The 22,221-nt window shown below is 37.5% G+C and overlaps 1 pseudogene; it reads right to left on the minus strand.

Moving 5' to 3' along the window:
* The window catches only part of LOC114032873, a 46,911-nt pseudogene extending 32,977 nt beyond the window's left edge, over positions 1-13,934 (minus strand).
* Between the last annotated feature and the right edge of the window lie 8,287 nt (positions 13,935-22,221).

The following is a 22,221-nucleotide window of genomic DNA, read 5'->3' on the forward strand; positions in this document are numbered from 1 at the left end:
AGATGAATATGCATAAAATGTAGTTTCTGCATGAATAAAATCAACAACATTATTATAAGAGAAATAGAGGAAAAGAAAAAATTGTATTCAATATCACCAATATGTGTTTGATATCCAAAATATACCAGAAATCATCACAATTATATGGCACTAAGAACTATTCTCAAATACCATTTTCAAAAGATTGGCAAGTTATAAATAATCACATAAAAATATGCTCCAAATCACTAAAAGTAAGAGAAATTCAGATGAAAATAACAGGTTTTACCTTACTCACTGGCAATATGAAAAAAACAAGGTGGACTATACCACCTCAGTCTCTGGGGAGAAGGAGATAAAAGTTCACAGTTTAAATCAGTTCCTATTAAAGCACAGTGCCAGTTCCAAGTCCAAACCTGCATAGGGCTCAACTCCCAGGCACCCTAGTTTCTCAGGGTTTCCATGATGGGCTAGCTGGCTATACCACTCTACTTGCAATACTGGCCCCAAGGTCACCATGACTTGATCCCCATGGGGATCTCCTCCTGTACCTGAAACTGAGAATAATCACCACAGAACAGTGACAAACATCCCCAGGTCCTGGTAAAAGAAGACAGGGAGCAAGGGAAGGATTTTCTTTTCCCTCTCACGGGTTCAGTTGATAACATGCACATTTGGGCATAGCAGATAGAAGTCACTGAAGAAAAGATGGCAAAAAAGAGCCAGCTGAAAAGATTGAGGAAAAGAGGGAGCATCTGAAAAGGAGCAACTGACTCAGTTTTACCAGTTTTAAAGATACAGGTGGTTCCACCCACACAGTAGGGGATAACGAGAAGACTCCAAGTTAGGCAAACTGAGCGTGCTTCAAAAGGCTTCTCAACAGCCTCTCCATGTTACCTCAACTGGGTGTTCCCAGGCCAGCCCTGGTTACAAAAACAAAGACAGAAATAAACATTCACACAATAATCTTTGTGGTAACAAAAAACTAGAAGAAAAATGAAGGCCCATCGATCAGGGAATGGCTGAAAAAATTTGGGTAGATGAATGTAACGGAATATTATTATGCAGCAAAATGTCAAATACAAAGAATTCAGAGAAACAAATAGGAAAAGTTGGATGATCCCATAAAGAGAAAAACAAGCAGATCCGAGAGAAATATATACACAATGACTAAAAGATTGCTAAAAGGAAGCTGAATTCTGAGTTTAGGAAAAATTAATGAAAATCCTGGAGAAGAGATAGTTAAACATATGTCTTCCCCAGGGAGGTAGAGACTACCAGGACAGAATGTTGCATACACATTGTCAGACAAGGTTCCTGCATCAAATATTTTTGATCAAATTTTTAAAAATGTGTCACAATGGAAGGTTTACTTGAGGCAGGGCAGGGGAACAAGGTGGGATATGACTGATGTTTAAAAAAATTAATAAAGTATATTTAAAAAAATAAAATTTTTGTCTTATCTTAGAGTTCAAATCAACTTCACAAGTACAAGGTAGGTGAGGCATGATTAAATAGTAGTTTTATGGGGAGTTTAATGTATTACAAACTCAACATTAGTCAAGAGAGAGAAACTGAAGCCAAAAAAAAAGGCAAATGAAATGTTGGACATTAAGAGAAATAGAACTTCCAGGAAGTGGCAATCTTGCTATACTCTGCCTGGGTACTGGGGCATAATGTGCCCAGTCCTGGGAATCACATTTTAAGAAAGATTCATAAGCTGCAAACTTATCCAAAGAGAGCAACAAGGGTGGCAAAGGGCCTTGAAATTATGCTACAGGATGATTAATTGAAGAAAACACTTAGAGTTAACCTGGAGAAGACTGGGGGGGGGGGGGGGGGAGGGAACACACGAAAGTTATATTCAAGTACTTGAAAGCAAACACATAGAAGAACTAAATTTGTTCTCTTTGACCCCAGAGAATACAACTAGTATCAATGGAAAGAAGTTGCAAAGAAGCAAATTTAGGTTTCAAGGAAGAAATCACACTACTGCTGCAAAGTCAGTGCAAAGGTGCAGTGATAGAGCATTGTATGGGAGAAGACCAATTGGGCTGGCTCACAGTGTTCAAGAGGGGGAGTCCTGTACAATGAGTCTGAAAAGATAAGTTGTGACCAGGTTATCAAGGGCTTTAAAAGCTAAACAAAAGAGTTTGTATTTTATTCTAGAGGCATTAGAGAGAGACTGGAGTTTATTAAGTAGGCAAATTATATGGTCAGGTGTGGGTGTAAGGAAAATCACTTAGGCAGTTGTGGAGGTGGATTGATGTAAGAAGAATTGGGGAGGGGGGGGTGGCAATCAGGGTTAAGTGACTTGCCCAGCCTCACACAGCTAATAAGTGTCTGAGGCCACATTTGAACTCAGGTCCTCCTGACTCCAGGGGGGATGTTCTCTCTACTGTACCATCTATGGACCTGTAAGAAGAAATGTGAGGCAAACTAATTAGGAGGTCACTACAATAGTATAGAAGAGAGGAAATGAGGACCTGAATTTAGGTGGTAACTGTGTGAGTGGAGAGAATGCAAGTGATAGTTCTATAGGTGTGAGAGATGGTAGGGAGATAAAAATAGTAAGATTTGACAACTGGTTGTGTAAGAAGGCTGAGGGGGAGTGGGGAGTCAAAAACAACACCAAGGTTCCAATGCTGGGAGAATGAAAGAACAACAGAAATAGGGAAGTTTGGAAGAGGGATGAGTTGGGGGAGTGGGATAGATAATGAGTTCTGGTTTTGGACATGTTGAGTTCTAGATGTATCTACAGTATCCAGTTTTAGATGTTCAGTTGGCATCCTGGTGATACAAGACTGAAACTCAGGGCAGGGAGGTAGGAGAAGGGGGTGGAGTAGGGTTGGATATATGGAATCTGTGAGACACCTGCATAGAGATGATTATAAAAGCCATGTAAGCTAATGAGGACACCAAGAGATAAAAGGTAGAAAGAAAATAAAAGAGGACCCAAGATAGAGCCTTTAGGGAATGCTCAGATTTAGCAGATATGATATCATAATGAACCAGCAAAGAGATTAAGGGGCAGTCAAATGGTTATTGGTTGGTTGTTGTCCTTCATTCTCAAAGAGAAGCAAAATGGCATCACTATGTTGGGGTCAAGTTACCGTGTGTCTGACTGGCTGATCAGACCAATATGAGCCCAGAAGGCTCTACCACAGGTCAGGCACAAATAATCCATATGAACATTTGGTGTAGTCAAATGGCAGAACTAAGAGAGAGCAATATCATAAAATAAAAAGAGAGACAGGAGAGAGAGAAAGAATATCCAGGAGGAAGGGGCAATAGACAGTGGCAAATGCAACAGATAGGTCAAGAAGCATGAGAATAAAGAAAAGAACATTAGATTTGACAATGAAGAGTTCACTGGTAACTTTGGAGAAAATGGCTTCAGTTGAGTGATTAGACCTTAAGTAGAAAGTAGAGACTATGAGGCTTTGTTAGGAGTTTGGGTGAGAAAAGGAGAGAGAAAGAAGGATAGCTTGAGGGAATGATAGATATAGTTGAAAGTTTTTGTTGTGTTTTTTTTTTTAAACATGGGGTAAACTAGAGAATGTTTTAAGTCAGTAGGCAAAGAAACAGAAAGTGGAGAGAGGTGGGGTAATGGGGAAATCTGCTAAAGAAGAAGACAAAATTAAGTGTTTTTTGTTTTTTTTTTAATGAAAACTGCTTTTCTGATATAGCTTCATTTAGAGTCAAATGAACCAGGAGCAAATTTTATTATTCCCATTCTTCAGATAAACAAACTGAGAAAGAGTGAAATTAAATAACTCCCCAAATAAAACTATTCATCAGTGGCAAAATCCCAAATAGACCCTCTATTTTCAGACTAGTACTCCAATTTAATGTCATAAAATGAAACTCTTCATTCTCATAATTGTAGGGTGCAAAAATAAAATAGTCATGAGCAATTCATTTTCTCCTTTTATTAAACTGGAAACTGCTCAGTTCCATTTTTCTCAGTATTCATATGTTTAATAATCACCCAACTCTTAGGGCCAGAATGACCATTAAGTTTCTTTTAAAAAGACCTCTAATTTTTTTTTTCCAGATAATATTTGGAAGTCAAGGAGGGGAAATAAAAAAGCTCCTACATTTTTTGTGAAAGAAATAGTCCAAAGGCTAACACAGACTGGGTGGTCATCTGAAAATTAAAAAAAAAAAAAAACAAAAAACAACTCGGCTCCGGTTCCCTTTCTGCTAGAAACAAAGGAGAGAAATCTGAAGGTTGTGCTCCTACTTCTTGTGAATCTGCCTTCTCTTTTTTACTGTCTTCCTCTTGGGATTGTATTCGCCTGTTACTTTCTTCTACCGTAAAAGGAAGGCAGAGGGTTGCTTTCACAGTCGTCTTTAAAGGTTCCTCTCTGCCTAATAGTAGCATTTGGCTCTTTCTACTGATGATTAGAAGCACAGCTGACTTCGATGCTGGCCTGCGGCACCCCATCCATGATAGCTCTAGTGTGAGGTGCAAACAGATTAAAAGAAGGAATGAAGTTGCTAGAAACTTGCAACACATTTAGGTTCTTCCAGACTGAGTGAATTTTGGAGATATTTTCACCAAGCAGGGAATTACTTACTGGTTTTTAAAAGGAGTCAGTGGGTTTTTTTGCTCAGCAATGCGTGGTTTTTTAAAGTCCCCCTTCCTTTCCATGGTTTGTATACAAGATGGCTTCAAAGAAGACCGATTGTATTTTAATAAAGGCATTAGAAGACTTGTCCTTCACACATTTTAATCAAGGTCAGCATGTTTGACAAGCACTACATCCTGAGTTGTAAACTCCTCAAAACTGCCTGACATTTCCCTGTGTGCAAACTAGCCTGTGGCTTTCAGGTTACCACCCTTTGGAAAATCTTTAACATAATAAGAGGCTCCCAAACTCATTTATGCAGCCGCTTACTGCTGGTGGTTGTGACAGAACCGAGTGTTGCTTTCAGCGTGAAAGAGAGGGAATAAATACCCTCTCTCTGGTCTGCAAAGCCTTACAATCAAAGTTGCAATTTTTATGGGTATAAGGAGGCAATCCATCTTGGGGAGGATGAAAAATCGGCATCACAAACATCTTTTTTCTTTTTAAACATCAAAGTAGGTCTCTAATATGTTATCTATTTGACAATCTTCAATTTATCAACAGCAAACAACAAAGCTGTTTGTTTTGTTTTTTTGCCTGAAAGCCTCACTTTACTTTCAACTTTCATCTTATTCTGAATTAGTGCCTAAAATTTGTGCTTGGCCGGTCACATCACCAAGGCGAGTTTCATATTGCTGATAAAGGTCTCCTTGGCAAAAAAAAAAAAGAAAGAAAGAAAAGAAAAAGAAAAAGAAAAGAAAAAAAAAACACTTTGGGAAGTTTATCATTAAAACTGATGTCAAAAATTCAGAGCTAGTGTTTTACCATAATTTCATTGTTAACATATTTTGATATCTATAAAGTGAATGATTTCAAAATGGTCACAGAAGAGATCTCCACTTAACCAAACAGAAACTGAGTGAAGAGATGAGTTAGGCATCCTGGGGACCTGAAACCTCTTCAGAACCAGACTGAAGAGATTAGCCATTGATAATTTAAATCTTCAATGCTTTATCTCTTTGTTTGCTTCTGGGAATGCCATTGATACCTTCTTTGTCTTTATAATTGTTTTAATTAGCCACCCAGCTGGAGACCAGAACAGAGCTTGTGATAGAGTATTATGGCCAACCCAGCAGGATGGGGCAGCCTGGTTCAAATGAAGCATAGACATTATGGCTGGCTTAATTTCTTTTATATGTGTCAAATTTCTTCTTTCCACTCCCTCTGTTTTCATCCTTTTGTTTCTTCTTCTTAAAAAAGAAAAACAAAAACTTTTCTTTGTGGAGAGCAGGGGGAAATGCTGTAACTCCTCAAATGGCTTTTGTTTTTGAAGAATGAATGAAAAGTATGAAAAGATACAATTGTAGATATTTATCAGTGGTTCATATCTGGGGAGGGGGGGTGTGGAATCCCAGATGGGCTTGTCTATTGCTCCTTATAGTACAGCCTAGACATCAAACACGATCATATCTTTGGTGATTAAGCTGAAATGGATGTGAGTAGCCAGCCTTGGGTGGGGGGCGGGGTGGAAGTTTGTTAAAAGCCTCTCCTTGGCTGTCTTGCTGTTATTTGTTCTTATTGACTACATCCTTCTTTTGTAAATGGAAATCTGGAGGTTCAATTATGATGCAGATCTCAACTTTAATACTATTTCCATTTGTGTAGGCTGCTCGGCCAACAATGTGAAACTTTTGGAAAGTCTTGCACTGTTTTGACCTCTTTTTTTTGTTCTTTGAACTAGATGCTGATTTTGGTGAAGCCATAAACAAACTCTTTAATGGCCCTTTCATAAGAATTAAGAGGAAGGGAGTGTGTGTGTTTGGGCCTCTCAGAGAAGAGGGGCAGTGGAGGTTTTGTTTCAAGTACAACTGCATGCCTGGAAATCAATGAGCAAGCTTCAGCCCACTGATTATTATTTCACTCAGCTTTTGAGGGAATAGGAGTCCATTTTAATCTAACATTTTTACACTATGCTGGAAGGAATCTCAGTGTTATGCCTCTTACCCATGATGACTAAAAGAGGCATAAAAGACATCATCTGTTCAGAAGTGACTGGGATCCACAAATGGATAGCCCAAGTGATGCACTGGTGGTCAAAAATATAATGAACAGAGGAAAGCTTCCAGCTTATTGGGATTCCCTATGGAGAATTTCTGAAAAGACATGAATAAGAATAGTACGGGATGAGAAGACAGGGAGTTGGGAAGGAATTATTAACTTATAGCATACTACTTAATATTATGTTATTATATAATAATTATATATTGTATTTATTTAATGTTATATTACATATACATACTATATTATATAAATACATTATATATTTACATCATATAAATATATTGTTTATATATTTCTATAAATTTAATAATTTGATAAATATAATGTATTATATAAATATAATATATTATGTAATACACAATAATATAATACAAATAAAATGTTATATGAATATAATTTAATAAATATAAGTTTATATAATAAATTTATGATAAATATGATATAATTTTATAAAATAAATAATAATTCAGTTGTGCATAATACATAATTATATAATTATAATTTATATATTTATATAATATGGTTTTCTATATTAATATTATGTGTCACATTTATGTAATTATTATCATTTTTATATTTATATACCATTTTCAGGTTTGCAAAGCACTTCATGTAAATTATATCTTTAGCTTTACAAAAACCGTATTAGGTTATTTTTATTATCACCTCCATTTTATAGATGAAGAAATTGATACTCAGTCAATAAACATTTATTAAGTACCTACCATTTGCCAGACACTAATCAATGGGGATACAAAAAAGGAAGGCAAAGGCAAGTTTACAATCTAACAGAGGAAGACAAGACCCAAAAGCTAAAAAGTGGGAGGGATATTGGGGAGGGAAGGGATCCAGCAGAAAGGCTGGAAGAGGTTCAGAGGAGTGCAGTTGAGTGGGTAATGCGGAAAAGACTAGCCTGGGAGCCTCCTTAAATGAAGTTCTGGGAAGAGCTCTCTGCTCTCCACTCTCCAATCAGAAGAAAGGAGAGTCCCCAGGGACCCTGGCTACTATTAGGTCGAGTTCCTTGGGCTGAATTCATCTCGTAAAGTGAAAAGATCCCTGGGTCACAAGGAAGTCCAGAGGTGTGTGGCTGGTTGGGAAATGAGAAGCATCTTACCTCTAGTCACAAAACTACTGTGTCTGAGGTGGAATGTGAACCCAGGTCACCCTGATTCCAAGTTCAGCATTCTAATGATTATACCACAGGGATGAAATCCTATCTCCATAATAATAATGGCTGACATTTATGTGACCTTTTAAAGTCTAGGGACCACTTAACTTATGGTAGGTACTATGAATACTATCATTCCCATTTTAATGATAAGGAAATGCAAGCTCAGAAAGCTTTAGAGAACTGCTTATTTATGGTTATATTGGGAAGTTAATAAGCATTTATATGGAGCCTACTACGTGCCAGGCACTGAGCTAAACACTTTTACAAATACTATCCCAGTTGATCTTAACAACCCTAGGAGGCAGGTGCTAAGATTTCCCTTTTACAGTTGAGGAAACTGAGGCAAACAGGTAAAGTGATTTGCCCAGGGTCACTCAGCTAGAATCTGAGACTGGATTTGAACTCAGATCTGTCAGTCAGACTTATCATTCTATCCACTGTGCCAGGTAGCTGACTGGATTTCAGGTCTAGGATTCTATCCCCTCCAGTACACTACACTGTCTTTCCCGTCATTTCCATTAACACACTTATCTTCATTGTATGGAAAATAAGTATTTTTTCTCATTAATTAAGATGTATTAATAACAATAGCTGGTATTTATATAGCTTCTCCATTGCAAAGTGATACATTATCTCATTTGACCCCAGGAGTAGCTAGATGGATCAGTGGATAGAGCATTGGGCCTGGAGTGAGGAAAACCTGGATTTAAATTCAGCCTCAGACACTAGCTGTGTAACCTTGGGCAAGTCATTTAACCCATTTGCCTCAATTTCCTCATCTGTAAAATGGGGATAATAATTGCCTCTATCTCCCAGAGTTGTTGTGAGAACCAAATAAGAAAATAATTGTAAAGTGCTTAGCCCAGTGCCTGACATATCATTAGTGCTATATAAATGTTAACAAAAATCCTTTGAACCCCCTTGTAGGGCAAGTAGCGCAAGTAGGATCCTCCCTTTGTCAGTAAGGAAATCAAAGCCCACAAGCAAATTAACTAAGATCGCCTGGCTTATAACCGGTATCATTCAAAGTTCCAGGTGCTTGGCCCAGATCTTTGGACAGTAAATTCAGTGCTCTCTCCATTCATCAGGTATCAATTTGAAAAACACTTTTGCTGTCTTCTATATTTGTTAAGATTGATAGACCCAACTTAACTTTACCAAAATGTGTAATGTCTACAAGACCAGATATCCAGATAAAAAGTGAAAGGCAATTGTTGAGATGGTTTAAAATATTCGGACAATGAGTATTGCAGACACAAAGCATGTGCATAGTTGATAACCCCCCCTCCCATCTAGAAATTGTAATGCCTACTTATAAGCACTCAGAAATTCACACAGGCACACTCTCTCTTCTTAATCCTGACACATATCAATGAGAAAATGAGTAAGTATTGTCACTAGTTATACTGAATCTGTAGTAAATCATTGAAATTCAAAGACTAGGAAAAGAGATTGGAGGGTCAGCCACCTAGAAGAGCCTCAGCAGATGAATTAGATAAGGAAGGCGACCCCTGGGCAGAATGGCCTGGGGCGGGGATGCTTACCTATACTTAGGTTAAAGAGAGACTGGGCGAGGCCAAGACACTACCGCTAGGGGAAAGTGTTTCCAGAGACAAGGTAGACAGCTCCCTGGGGTTCATTACACGCTGGAGGCAGCATTGGTAGAGTGGATAAAGAGCTGGCCTTCCAGTCAGGAATGCTTGGGTTCAAATCCTGCCTTTGGCAAATACTGACTTTGGGCCCCTGGGCAAGTCCCTTAGCTTGTCAGTACTCTAGGTGACTCTCAGGGAGTCTAAGTTGCAGAGAAGTTGTAGACCTGGGTTGGGAAGAGGAATTTCATCATCTGGAAGTTCCCTATGTCGATGAAATCACAGGTTCTGCCCCTATCACTTTTTTTTAAGTACTACTAAAGTAGTCTTTTAGGTGAGGAAAACTCATCATGAGTTTTCAAATAAATATTTTTTCTCAGCACAGTATAGTAGAAAGATGGATGAGCTTGAAGTCAGAAGACTTGGGTTCGAGTACCAGACTCATTGATGCAACTCCCTGGCAAGGGCACTTTGGCCAAGTTGCTGCCTCTCTTTGGGTCTCAATTTCCTCATCTGTAAAATAGGGATGCTAAATAGATGACTAAATCCACAGTGTTGTTTTTAGGATATAATGAAATTATGTATTCAAACAAAATTATGTACATATTATAAACTTAAAAAATGTAAAACCATTAATATTAGATAACATTTTTATATAGCTTCATTGCTTCAATGGATCTGTGATCTCATTGCTGTGGGTACTTCCTCTAATGTGCAGAACACAATTCATCTACATCTTCCCATCTGGTTCATCTTCTTTTCCAAAATATCTTCCCATGAATCCTCCATTGGGATCCAACTAATGATCTGGTGTCGTCTAAGTCTTCTAAGGTGTACGTAGGTAGCACTGCAGCTGCCCATCTCTTATGCTCCACTTCCATGATATGACTTGCCCACTTCATTTTCCAGTCATACACCACTTTGATAATACCTTTTACTTGAAAGTAGTTTGTCGTTTTTAATATGCTATGGCCCATTTACACTCATTTGTGGTACGTCAGACTGCATGAAGCAGTTTTTAACATGAAAACTCATTATCTGAATTTCTTTAAAACTACAATTTGATCATTTGAATGGGGTAGAGTTTAGCAAAAGAAACTTCAGGCTCTTCAAATAACATCCTACGGACCTTCATACAGCATTTTTCTTTCGCCTTCTTTAATGTACCTCTTATATAATATTATGTGTTATTCTTACCTCTTTGGTGTTATCCCCCAAGTAGACTACAAGCACTGAGAGGACAGGGAGCCTCATTTACATAAGCGCTGTCTATTCCCCAGTGGACATAGCACCATGCTCTGCTTACTGCTGATACTTAATAAATATTTGTTAAAATTCAATGAATGAGATTTGGGCAGTGAATAGAGCACTGACCTGGACTTAAGAAGAGCTAAGTCCAAATCTGGCTTCACACACCTACTAGCTGTGTGACCCTATGAAAGTCAATTAACCTGTATCTGCCTCACTGTCCTCATCTATAAAATGAAGATAGTATCTATCTCCAAGGGTTGTTGTAAAAATCAAATGTGATAATATTTGAAAAATGTTCTATAAACCTTAAAGCACTATAATAAATGCTAGCTATTATTATTATTAAAATCAGTATTATAAGCACTATGAATATAATTATTCCTATCTTGCAGATAAGAAAAGTAAAGATTAGAGAAGTAAAGTAACTTTGGTCACATAGGTGGTAAATGGCTGAGTAGAATTTGAACCCAGGTGTTCAATTACACCCAAAGATACATGGTTTATATAAATACCCTCATATCTGTCATGCATTTTTAAAAGTCTTTTCAGCAACCAGAGTTCCTGGATCATGTAAGATACAATTCAATTTACAAAAATTTGAACAAAAATGTCTTTATAAACAGAGCAAAGTTAGTGGTTGTGTTTTAATTATTTGATTTCTTACATTCACTCCAGTAGATTGGATAACTGAAAATCTATCACACTTTACTTTAATAACTCAGTGCTTTGGAGAGTAAAGTGGAATGACCTGGGGAGCTGAGCCAATTCACTGAACTGACTAAACTGTGGGCAAGTTTCTTCGCCTGGGAGGCCCACTTTCTCCAACTTTACAAGGGATTTGGACTAGTTGACCTTTCCATTTCCTACTATCACTATCTGTGCGTCTATGTATAACTGTAAGATATAAATGATTTAGCAAAAGCATTTCACACTTGTATATGGAAATGAAATATCAAAAAGTGTCCATAACCATGGGAAAATTTAAACAGAAAAAAAAATACCAGAGCATCCTTAATCTACAACTTTTTTTTAGGCAGGCATAAGAGTGATGACAATCAAGATGGAGAAGGTAGGAAGGTGGGGATAAGTAGCTATAAATAATTCTACACTTCTATGATTCTAAATAAATAGAGAGACAGTGTGTTACAATGGAAAGATAGACTTGTAGCCAGGAAACCTGTCTTCACACCACAGCTTTAACACTTAGCAGCTTTGAGTAAGTCGTTTCATCCCTGAGCCTCAATTTCCCCATCTATAATATGGTAACAGTAATACTTTCACTAACTACCACTCAGAAACATTGTGCAGAGTTCTTCCTGAAAAACCTATAAAAATGTGAGTACTTATTATTATTATTACTGGTGGTAAAAATAAATGATACAGACCTTTTAAGTAACTGTTGTAAGTTAAGAAAATTATTATGTGATGATACACTGGCCAAATTTCATAATGGAGTCTGATTATCCACCTTACTGTTTTTTTTTTTATCTTTAAAAAAAAATGGAAAAAAAAAATTTCCCCAGCATTTATTTATTAGTGATAAGCCCCTTAAGGGAAACTCTCTAAGATTCTTAACACTTCCAAAGAAGAGAAGAGTTATGTATGCCTAGTGTGTTTATTACATTAAAATTTTCAGATGATTTTCTACAAAAGATTAATGAGCTCCCTCCTCATGACATTATAATATGTCCAAATTTAGTGTTTGGTTTCTTTGAAAACAAATTGAAATGAAATGGAAATTTTATTATATACAATCATTGGCAATGAAGTCATCTAAGTAAAACCCTTTTAATATTTACCTGTGAGAGTCTGTCAGTAAAATCCATGCTTTCTAGCCATTTATTGGCATTAATGAAGGAAGAGAAGGAATATACACTTAAAAAAATAACTGAGTATAGGAAGTACACTTGTGATTTCTTTTTTTTTTACTCCAAGAAATATTATTAGCATTTTTCTATGATTTGTTTACAATCATCTCTTCTCTTGCCTGATCTGCAACGTTCTTTGCAAGCTAAATTAGAATCTTTTTGCTCTCTACTTTTAAAAGTACACGGCATTCTTCTTATAAACCAAATTCTCATTTTCTTATCTGCCTGCTTCAAGGAAATTTACATGATTAACATGTTTGTTCAAAGTTTAGTCTGTACCACATAGTTATTTAATCCAAATATTTGGGCCACAAGTTGAACGACTCCCTCAAGTGTTAAGTACAGTTGAACAGCTAAAACCAGTAGGCTTTTGAAGTGAGGACCACATCCTAAGCTCCCCAATTAGGTGTAAGGAGAGGGTAGTTGACTTTTGGATATGCAGTGTTACTGGACGTCACTGGTCCCAAACCATTGCTTCTGCCAACCACTGCCACAAATTAAGTAGGAACACTATTCCCGTCATACTCTGCTTTAATCTTTAGAGTTTCATCTGGTCCTTTATGTGCAGGTATAACTCAAAGATCACAGGGAATGTTACAATTTCCACAAGCCTTCTTAATTTTTTTACAATGACCAAAGTCAGAAGTTGAGCTCATCAATACCACAGAGCTGCATGGACTTCACACTTTTTGAAGAAACTCTACTCTGTCAGCAACCCATTCAGTTTTTCTTTACCTTCTGGAGGACTTCCTTGAGGTCCCAACATGACTACTTGTCTTTCTGTTGGGCTGGATCACCAGATGGCCAGAGCCACCAGGAATAACCATCAGTAACATTGATAAGAATAATTTTTTTTATTCCATCAACACCAAATTTAGTCTTCAGGTCAACTAATGTACAGTTCTCAGGTATCCAGGATTTTTCCAGTATTTCAAAAATAGCATGTGTGGAATGACTCATAATATCTACCTCAATCCAATCTATGCTGTCCAACAAAGAACCATTCTGTAGCAATGAGCTGTCCTTGAGACCACTTTGAATCATTTTTGGCATCATCCTTGAAAAACAACTTTAGGTGGACAAAATCCTTCTTTGTCACCAGGATTTCTTCTGAGAAAAGAATCAATTGTAATTCTTCTATATACCCATTCAATTGGAATCATTTCACTTTAAGATGCAATGAAAGCTGTCTCATCACATGTTTTGAAAAGGTAGTTTTGATACTTGCTTCCTGTAACAACCTGAAAATATAACTAGTAATTTTTGTTTGAGATTACAGCTTTTTTCTTCCAGGTGATTTTTTCTACCTATATTGCTTGCTATCATCTGTCTGGCCTTTGGGACCAGGACTTTCCCAAACACTATCCAATAATTCATAGACTTCTTTTGTTTTACCCTCATAAAGTTTCTTACCAATCTTTAGTACTTTCATTGTCACCATTTCCCTGGTTGCAGTATAAAGGACAATAGCAGAAATCTGGGAAGGAAGAGAGATTATGATTTTTTTAGTAGAGAGAACTTCCAGATGAAGAAACTCTCTCCACCAGAGCAGATCGACACTTTTTCTTCAATTTAGAGAGGTTAACTGACTTGCCCAGGGTCACAAAAGTGACCATTTATTAAGTACCTATTATGTTCCAGACATTGTAGCCAGTGTGTGTCAGAGAGAGGACTTAGACACATATCTCTGTGGCTTCAAGGCCAGCTTTCTCCCCACATTTTAAAAAATACGACCATTAAACCTAAGTCCCTGGAGGTCAATACGTTAAGAGTTACAGCAAACAATAGGGCATATATGACCAGCAATATTAGAGAAGCAGGAATTCATTTTATAAGGAAAAACTGGTTCTTTTAAAAGAAAATATGATTCTATTAAAACGCTAGTCTTCAAGAAGACAGCTACAAGCAATAAGATTTTCTTTTTGAATAATCACAACAGTGCTCATGCAAATGATTTTTTGAATGTCTTTAGAATTATAATTTGATAATTTGAATGGACCAATACAACTTTATTAGGCATTATTAATGACCCAGATCTTTCTCCTTGATCTCCCATTCCTATTTTTCTTGCACACAGACCCCCACACCCCATTGATGAGGAAAGACAAATCCTAAGAGGAAAAAATGTTGCCTCCACCCCTCCTCTTTCCCCTCCCCCTCGGTCAACTCCAGTCAGGTATGTTGCTATGCTATCTGAATTCCAAAGGGAAGGACTAATTTTATGACTATCATAAACACTCTTTTTGCATCAGTGATTACAGATTTATTATATAACATTTATCCAGGAAATAGCCTAGATCTTGCTCTTCCCCAACGCCCAAGTGAATTTTTGATCTCCAGGGACTTTGGAGGGAATCACATACCAATTCCAGCAAAACCTATACAATTCCTAAAATTCAAGCATACTCAAAGTGGCCACATACGAAACAAAACGTGACTGTTTTAAATGTCTGTAGTACTGAGTTTCTAGACAAGAACACATCTTTTAGGCACCTCCAACCATCATTTACAGAAATGGGGGGCTATGGGTGAAGAAGGCTGCACATAATTAATGGCAAACTTTTTCAATGCATCAGTTACTTTTGCTGAACACTTTATTCTTTGTTATAAGCAATGACAAAGCACCTCTCCACGAGGTAAGAAATGTAGGTGGTATAAAAATAAGTGAAATTAACATTTACAGAAAAAAATCCATCTTTTAATATTCAACAAAGCCTTGGAAAATAAAATCCTTTTTTTTTTAGGTTAGGTTTTTGTTCTAGTTTTTATTTCAAACTAGATGGCAAAGTGTTTATTTTTCCTATAGAAATGATTGATGCAGGCAGCCAACAACAGAAGATCTTTTCCTGGGTCAATAGGTTATTCACAAATGTGCAAAAAGGTTAACCCTAAAGCTTCTGTCCTTCTTACAGGAACATTGTTATTTATGTATTCACAACCCCAGAAAAATCATATGGACCTTTCACTCCCAAGCCCTCCCTCTTTCTTTTCTCTTCTCCCCCAACCCCCAACTCCAGAAAGTTTAAACACATGAATTTACCTGTTGCAATTGACTAATTCAAATAATCCTCAGTTTTTAATGACACCTCCCCACTCACCCCCCACCCCTCATTCACTTCTGAATGAGTATTTCAACCAAGCACTAGAAAGTATTATTTTCTGCTCAGGTGTAACTGAAATCCTGGCTACCCATTCAAAACTGTTGCTGCCTATGAGATATTAATTGTCTCTCAAAGCTTGGAGCTATTCTTCTGAACTGAGCTTCCAGATTTAAGGGAGATTCCTAATCACACCATCCTCCAGAAATATGACACTCTTGGAGATGGGTCATTTGTTTTCACTATTTTAGAATTTAATGGAGCGACAACTTTATAATCTATTTGTCAGGAGCTTAATATTTCTAAAAAGATGGCAGTGTGAAGTAACGGCAAGACCACTGGACAACATTCTCTTTTGTTTTCAGATTTGGTTAAGAATATTACATTTTAGATTAGGGATCTGTTTATTAGTAAAGTCAATGTTTTCTTCCACTGGAAAAAATACAATTTATTTTCCAGATGAAATACTTCATCTGTATTTCAGAGAGTCATAGAACTCTGAAGAGAAATCAAAATTTGTCTAAGTCTAATTTCACCAAAAACAAAACAGTCCAGTCTTCTGGTTCCAAACTGAGTGCTCTATGACACAGAATGGCATCTAGAGCCAGTAGGGATGATTCTAAATCCAGGTTCTAGCTCCGCAGGCAAGGTCAGGTCACTTCCTTTCTCTGGCCTTTGGTTTCCTCATCTGTAAAATGGTAGGACTGGACAGTACTTGAAGTCCCTGCCAAACCATTAGAATTCAACAAGTGTTGTTAAATGCCTATGTACAAAACTCTGTGGTTATCCTACACACAGGAGGTACTTAATAAATATTGACTAAGTTCCTAGAATCCCAGCTCCAATACTGAATTTCTCACAGAAGCAGCATTAATTCTTCACATGAATTTTTTTTAACAGAAACCGATTTCCTATTTTTATCTCATTTATAGATGCACTTAATTCTAAACAAATGTTTGGTTTTAATAAGTACCTGTTAAAAACCATTTATATGTGTAGTTTCTTTATCCCAGTTCTGGTGGTGCTTCGGGGCATAAGGCCATGAATGGATGCATCTGAATTTTTTATTAAAAATAGCTATCTTTGACTTTTAAAAAATTTATTTTGGTGACTCTTTCGGTGCACACACTAGAGTTTCGGTCTACTTCTCTTTTTCAATGTGTTTATATAAGAATAGGTAGAACAGCTGATTGATTTGCTTTTGTTTAAAATAACAAGAGCATTTGACCATTTCCCAAGCACTAAACACGAAAGAATCAGTCACAGGAAGATGTTATATACATTATATCTCTATGTTAATTACATATTAAAATGTGTCAATAAGCTAATCAGGTTATTATAAATCAATGAAACACACTTGGAAAATGTGTTTTCAATTCTTAAAGTAAATGAAATATCTTCTTAAACTTTGTGGAAATTTTACAAGGTTGGTATTCCACTGTTCTTACTTTGCAGAAAAGAGAAAGAAGGTCTGGTTGATAATTTTGCTAAATGTTTTTTCTTTTCCTCCCTCAACAAATTCTTTGTTATGAGTGTTGGCTTTCTGGGAGAGCAGGGTCATGAGCTGGGTGGGGGGTGCATGTGGAAGCTTAGCAATATAAAAGCAAAAGATATCAATACAAATGTTTTTGTTTTTGTTTTTGTTTTTGAAAGAGACACTGACTTGCTCAGGGGAATAGGGAAAGGACTAGGATTAGACTCTTAAACTAAATGATACTGGTTAGATCTTTAGCTACTTGATCCACATTACAACTCTCATTCCATTTTCTTCTCTGATGTTTTTTGTTGAGGATTGTTGTATAATGTTGCCTCTGAAAGAGGGAAGAATTCTTGGCCTGGATTTGCATAGAAGATTTCTAGGGTTTGAAGTTTTACTGTTCATCTCCTGGGCCAAGGAGATATGCACAAGGTTTGAGACTGAGATAGAATTAAAAGCAGATTTGTTGGGTGCGTGGTTGGGGTGGGGGAAGGGTGTAGGGAAAGAAGAGGAGAGAAAACACACACTCAGAGGAAAAAAGTAGCCTTACCACAGAGAAGGCAATGGTCATTGTCATCAGTGGCATTTTCCCTTCCTCAACCCTATGTGAGAGAGATAGAGGCAGACAGAAAGAGAGAGACAGAGAGAGAGACAGAGTTTAAATTCAGGCTCTTAGGAGGTTGGAACTCTGAGAAAAAAAAAAACAGATTATGAACTGGGAAATATGGAAGAACTGGTGGTCCTTATTCCCTTCCCCTGCATGACTTCAGCTGGGTGTGACTGGCTGTTGTTACTCAGTAGTTTCTCACATCCTACTCTTAGTGACCCCATTTTGGGGTTTTCTTGGCAAAGACATTGGAGTGGTTTGCCATTTCCTTCTCCAGTTCATTTTATAGATGGGGAAACGAGGCAACAGCATTAAGTGACTTACCCAGGGTCATACCACTAGTAAGTGTCTCAGGCCAGATTTGAACTCAGGAATATGAGTCTTCCTGACTCCAGGCTCAGTGTTCCATTCACTGTACCACCTAGCTTTTGGCACCAGCATCTAATTGTGGTTTGTTTTTTTTTCAGTCCCTGAAAGATAGAATCTGATTGATCTAATCTTATTTCTTATATACACTTGTGATCATGCATTTCCTCACATCCCTTCGTTTACAAATTGAAGGCACAAAACAGTTCAGAGAGAGAATGACCTTTCCTCTGCAGGGCTGGGATTCCAATCCTTCAACCCATTCTTAGAGTTTTTTACCCTCTAACTGGTGGCATAATCACAAGCCATTCATAAATTTCATAATTACACTTTCAAGGGTGGAATTACTGTGAACTTGGTCCTTTTCAATAGGATCATAAGCCTAACCTGTTGTGATAGCAATGTTACACACATCTTGTATGGTATAATGCCTCTCCTTTTATACTTTTAGAGTTGTGTGCATCTGGCCCGTTTACTTTATTGGAAACAAATAAAGAGACACTTGCTCAAGGTCACATAGCTAGTTCACTAGTGGCAACAGAAACCAAAGAGAATTATTATCACATTAGGACAAAGACTTGGTCTGTAGTAGATGTTGGGCTTCCATAACTATGGACATTTTCCCATAATCTTTTGAAGTGTTATATTTTCATCATCTGAAAGTTTATCTCCCATGTGGGAAGATTACACAACATTCAAAAAATGTGTCACTTTGGAGATCTGTTTCCTTCAACATAGACTATTTTGAATAATATATTTTAAGAATTAAGGTCCTTCAGAAAGGCAGAAGTAGAATGGGGAAAATTATCTCACATAAAACAGACAAGAAAAGACTTTTACAGTGGAGGGGAAATGGGGGAAGGTGAGAGGGAATGAGTGAATCTTATTCTCATAGGATTTGGCTTAAGGAGGGAATAACATACACAATGGGGTATGGAAATCTATCTTACCCTACAGGAAAATAAGGGGGGAAGGAGACAAGATAATAGGGGGTCGACAGAGGGGAGGGCAGATTGGGGGAGGGGATAATCAAAAGCAAACACTTCTGAGGAGGGACAGGGTCAAAAGAGAGAATAGAATAAATGGGGGGTAGGATAGGATGAAGGGAAATATACTTAGTTTTTCACAACATGACTACTATGGAAGTGTTTTGCATGACTACACATCAATAACCTGTACCGAGATGCTTGCCTTTTCAATGAGGGTGGGTGGGGAGGGAGGAAGGGAGAAAATTTGTAACCCAAAGTTTTAAAAACACATGTTAAAAATTTAAAAAAAAATTAAAAAAAGAATTAAGGTCCTTCTCCACCGAACTCCTACTCTGACATCTCTTCATGATGTAGAGGTGACCCCGCATTCTCAAATACTAGGCCGACAGACTATAAGCTCTAGCACAGGGATGTGGAACCGGTGGCCTTGAGACCACACGTGACCTTCTAGGTCCTTGGGTGCCGCCTTTCAACTAAGTCCAAGTTTTACAGAACAAATCCTTTTATTAAGGGGATTTGTTTTGTGAAGTTTGTATTCAGTCAAAGGGCTAAACTTGAGGACCCAGTATGGCCTCGAGGCTGCAGGTTCCCCATCCCAGCTCTAGCAGATCAACTAAACCTTAAAGACTCTGAGTATATGAAGCCTTTTCTGAGCCACCCTACTTCTAATACCTTTTGCCCAAATTGCCATAAATTTACTTTGTATATACCTATATAGCACAGGGAAACAGCTTTGCATAGTGGGTAGGGCAGTGGATTTGTGGTCAGGAAGATTTGAATTTAAATCCCTCCTCAGACACTAGCTTTAAGATCCTGGGTAAGTCACTCAACCTCTGTTTGCCTTAGTTACCCCATTTGGAAAATGGGGTTAATAATAGCACTAACTTCATTGGATTGTTGTCAGGATCAAATTAGATATATCTTCCTGGCATACATATGCACACACACACACACACACACACACACACACACACACACACACACATACATATACCTTGGAGATACTGTGGGTTCTGTTCTAGTCCACTGCAATAAAGCAAATATCGAAATACAGTGAATTTTTTTGTTTCTCAGTGCATATAAAAATTACATTTACCTCATAGTGTAGTCTATTAAACGTGCAGTGGTGTTATGCCTTTAAAATGTACATACCTTAATTAAAAATACTTCATTGCTTTAAAAAAAATGCTAACCATCATCTGAGCCTTCAGAAAGTCATAATCTTTTTGCTGGTGGAGGGTCCTGCCTTGATGTTGATGGCTGCTGACTGATCAGGGTAGTGGTTACTGAAAGCTGAGATGGCTGTGGCAATTTCTTAAAATAAAACAATGAAATCAGCCACATGCATTGTCTTTTCCTTTCACTTGAACACTTAGAAGCCATTGTAGCATTATTAATTGGCATAATTTAAATATTGCTGTGTCTCAGGGAATAGGGAGGCCAGAGGGAGAGAGATTGGGATGGTCAGTGGCGCAGTCAGAACACACACAACATTTATCAATTAAGTTCGCCATATTATATGAACATATTTCTTGGTGCCCCAAAACAACTACAATAGTAACATCAAAGATCACCATAAAGGGTATAATAATAATGAAAAAGTTCAAAATACTGTAAGAATTACTAAAACATGACACAGAGATATGATGTGAGCACATATTGGGAAAATGGTGCCAATAGACTTGCTCAATGTAGGGTTGCCTTAAACCTCAATTTGTATTAAAAAAATGCAATATCAGCAAAGCACAATAAAGAGGTATGCCTATATGTATGTATGTGTATATATATATATATATATACACATATATATACACACATGTATGTATATATATACACAGAGTTCTCGATTAATATAAGTGGACTCTTCCATAGAGCTCCCCCTCCCCAAGAAGCACCCCACCTCCTCCCAGTTCTGCAACAGGAGCATCCCTATCTGCTTCAATGCCTAGAGCACAGGACCCTTGGCTCAAACCACAGTTGGGCAGCAGGACCCATGATGCAACTTTATGTAAAGGGAGAACTATCTGTCTATCTGTCTATCTATCTAGTGCTTTACAAACTTTAAAATGCTATTATAATTATTATTATGACTATTATCTATATTACATGTGCATCATTATTTACATGTTGTCTTCCACGCTAGAATGAGAGCTCCCTGAGGATAGGAACCACATTTTTGCCTCTTCTTTTTTATCCCCAACACTTACTACAGTCCCTGACACATAATGAGGCAACATGCATTTACTAAGCACTTACTTGCACCAGGCACTTTGCTAAGCATTGGCCATATAAATGCAAGTCAAAAAATAAGACAGTCTATTTCATGGAAGAGTTTCCATTCCAATAGGGGAAGACAAGCTACCAAAGAGGGCTGAAAAGCAAGGGATGAAGGGGAGTGTGGGACACTGTGGAGGGATGGTGTCAAAGTCCCAAAGGTCACATGAAGAGCAGGGAGGTGGGGGTGGGGTGGGGGGATTTATAAATGCTTACCGATTGATTCATTGCTTGATCATTATGATGTCCCTCCGAGCTAAAACGTAAATTCCTTGAATACAAGGACTATGTCACTTTTGTCTTGGTATTCCCAGTGCTTGGCACAAGGCAGCTACTTAAAAAGTACTTAATGAAATATTAATTATAGACCCAGCAATGAACTATGTATCTATCATCCAAGACCCAATCTAGTCCAGTTCTGAGAGGCTCAGATCACTAGGTCACCCTTAGTATGATTATAATGTCCCAGCGATGGCAACCATCACAGATCATCTGTTAAGACATAGAGGGATTACAATCTGTGTCATGGTGGGTATATCCACCATGAAAAAAATCACACGTCCTGATGAAGAAAGATCCTTCATACCAGACACCTTGCTCCAGCCTGAATCATACATTAGGAGTTTAGTGTATTCTAGGGTTAGTATCAACTTTGAGAGAATGAAATCGTTAGTTTAATTGGAACTCTGATCACATATTGAGTTACCAAATACCCTCTGACTCTCTCCCAGCCCAAATCAAATTTCGAAAATAAGCCAAAGGGCTCTTTGTGTGTAGGGCAACACACACCACACTCTTAAATACAGGAAGGAAACATCTTAAATACATTTCTATAATAAAAGTAAAAATGAACAAGCACATCTTAACTTTTTATCATGAAAAATGTTCTGTCCCTTTGTTGGTCATAGAGATGATTT

This window comes from Vombatus ursinus, unplaced genomic scaffold (assembly GCF_900497805.2).
Source record: "Vombatus ursinus unplaced genomic scaffold, bare-nosed wombat genome assembly UNPS02000580.1, whole genome shotgun sequence".
Lineage (NCBI taxonomy): Eukaryota > Metazoa > Chordata > Mammalia > Diprotodontia > Vombatidae > Vombatus > Vombatus ursinus.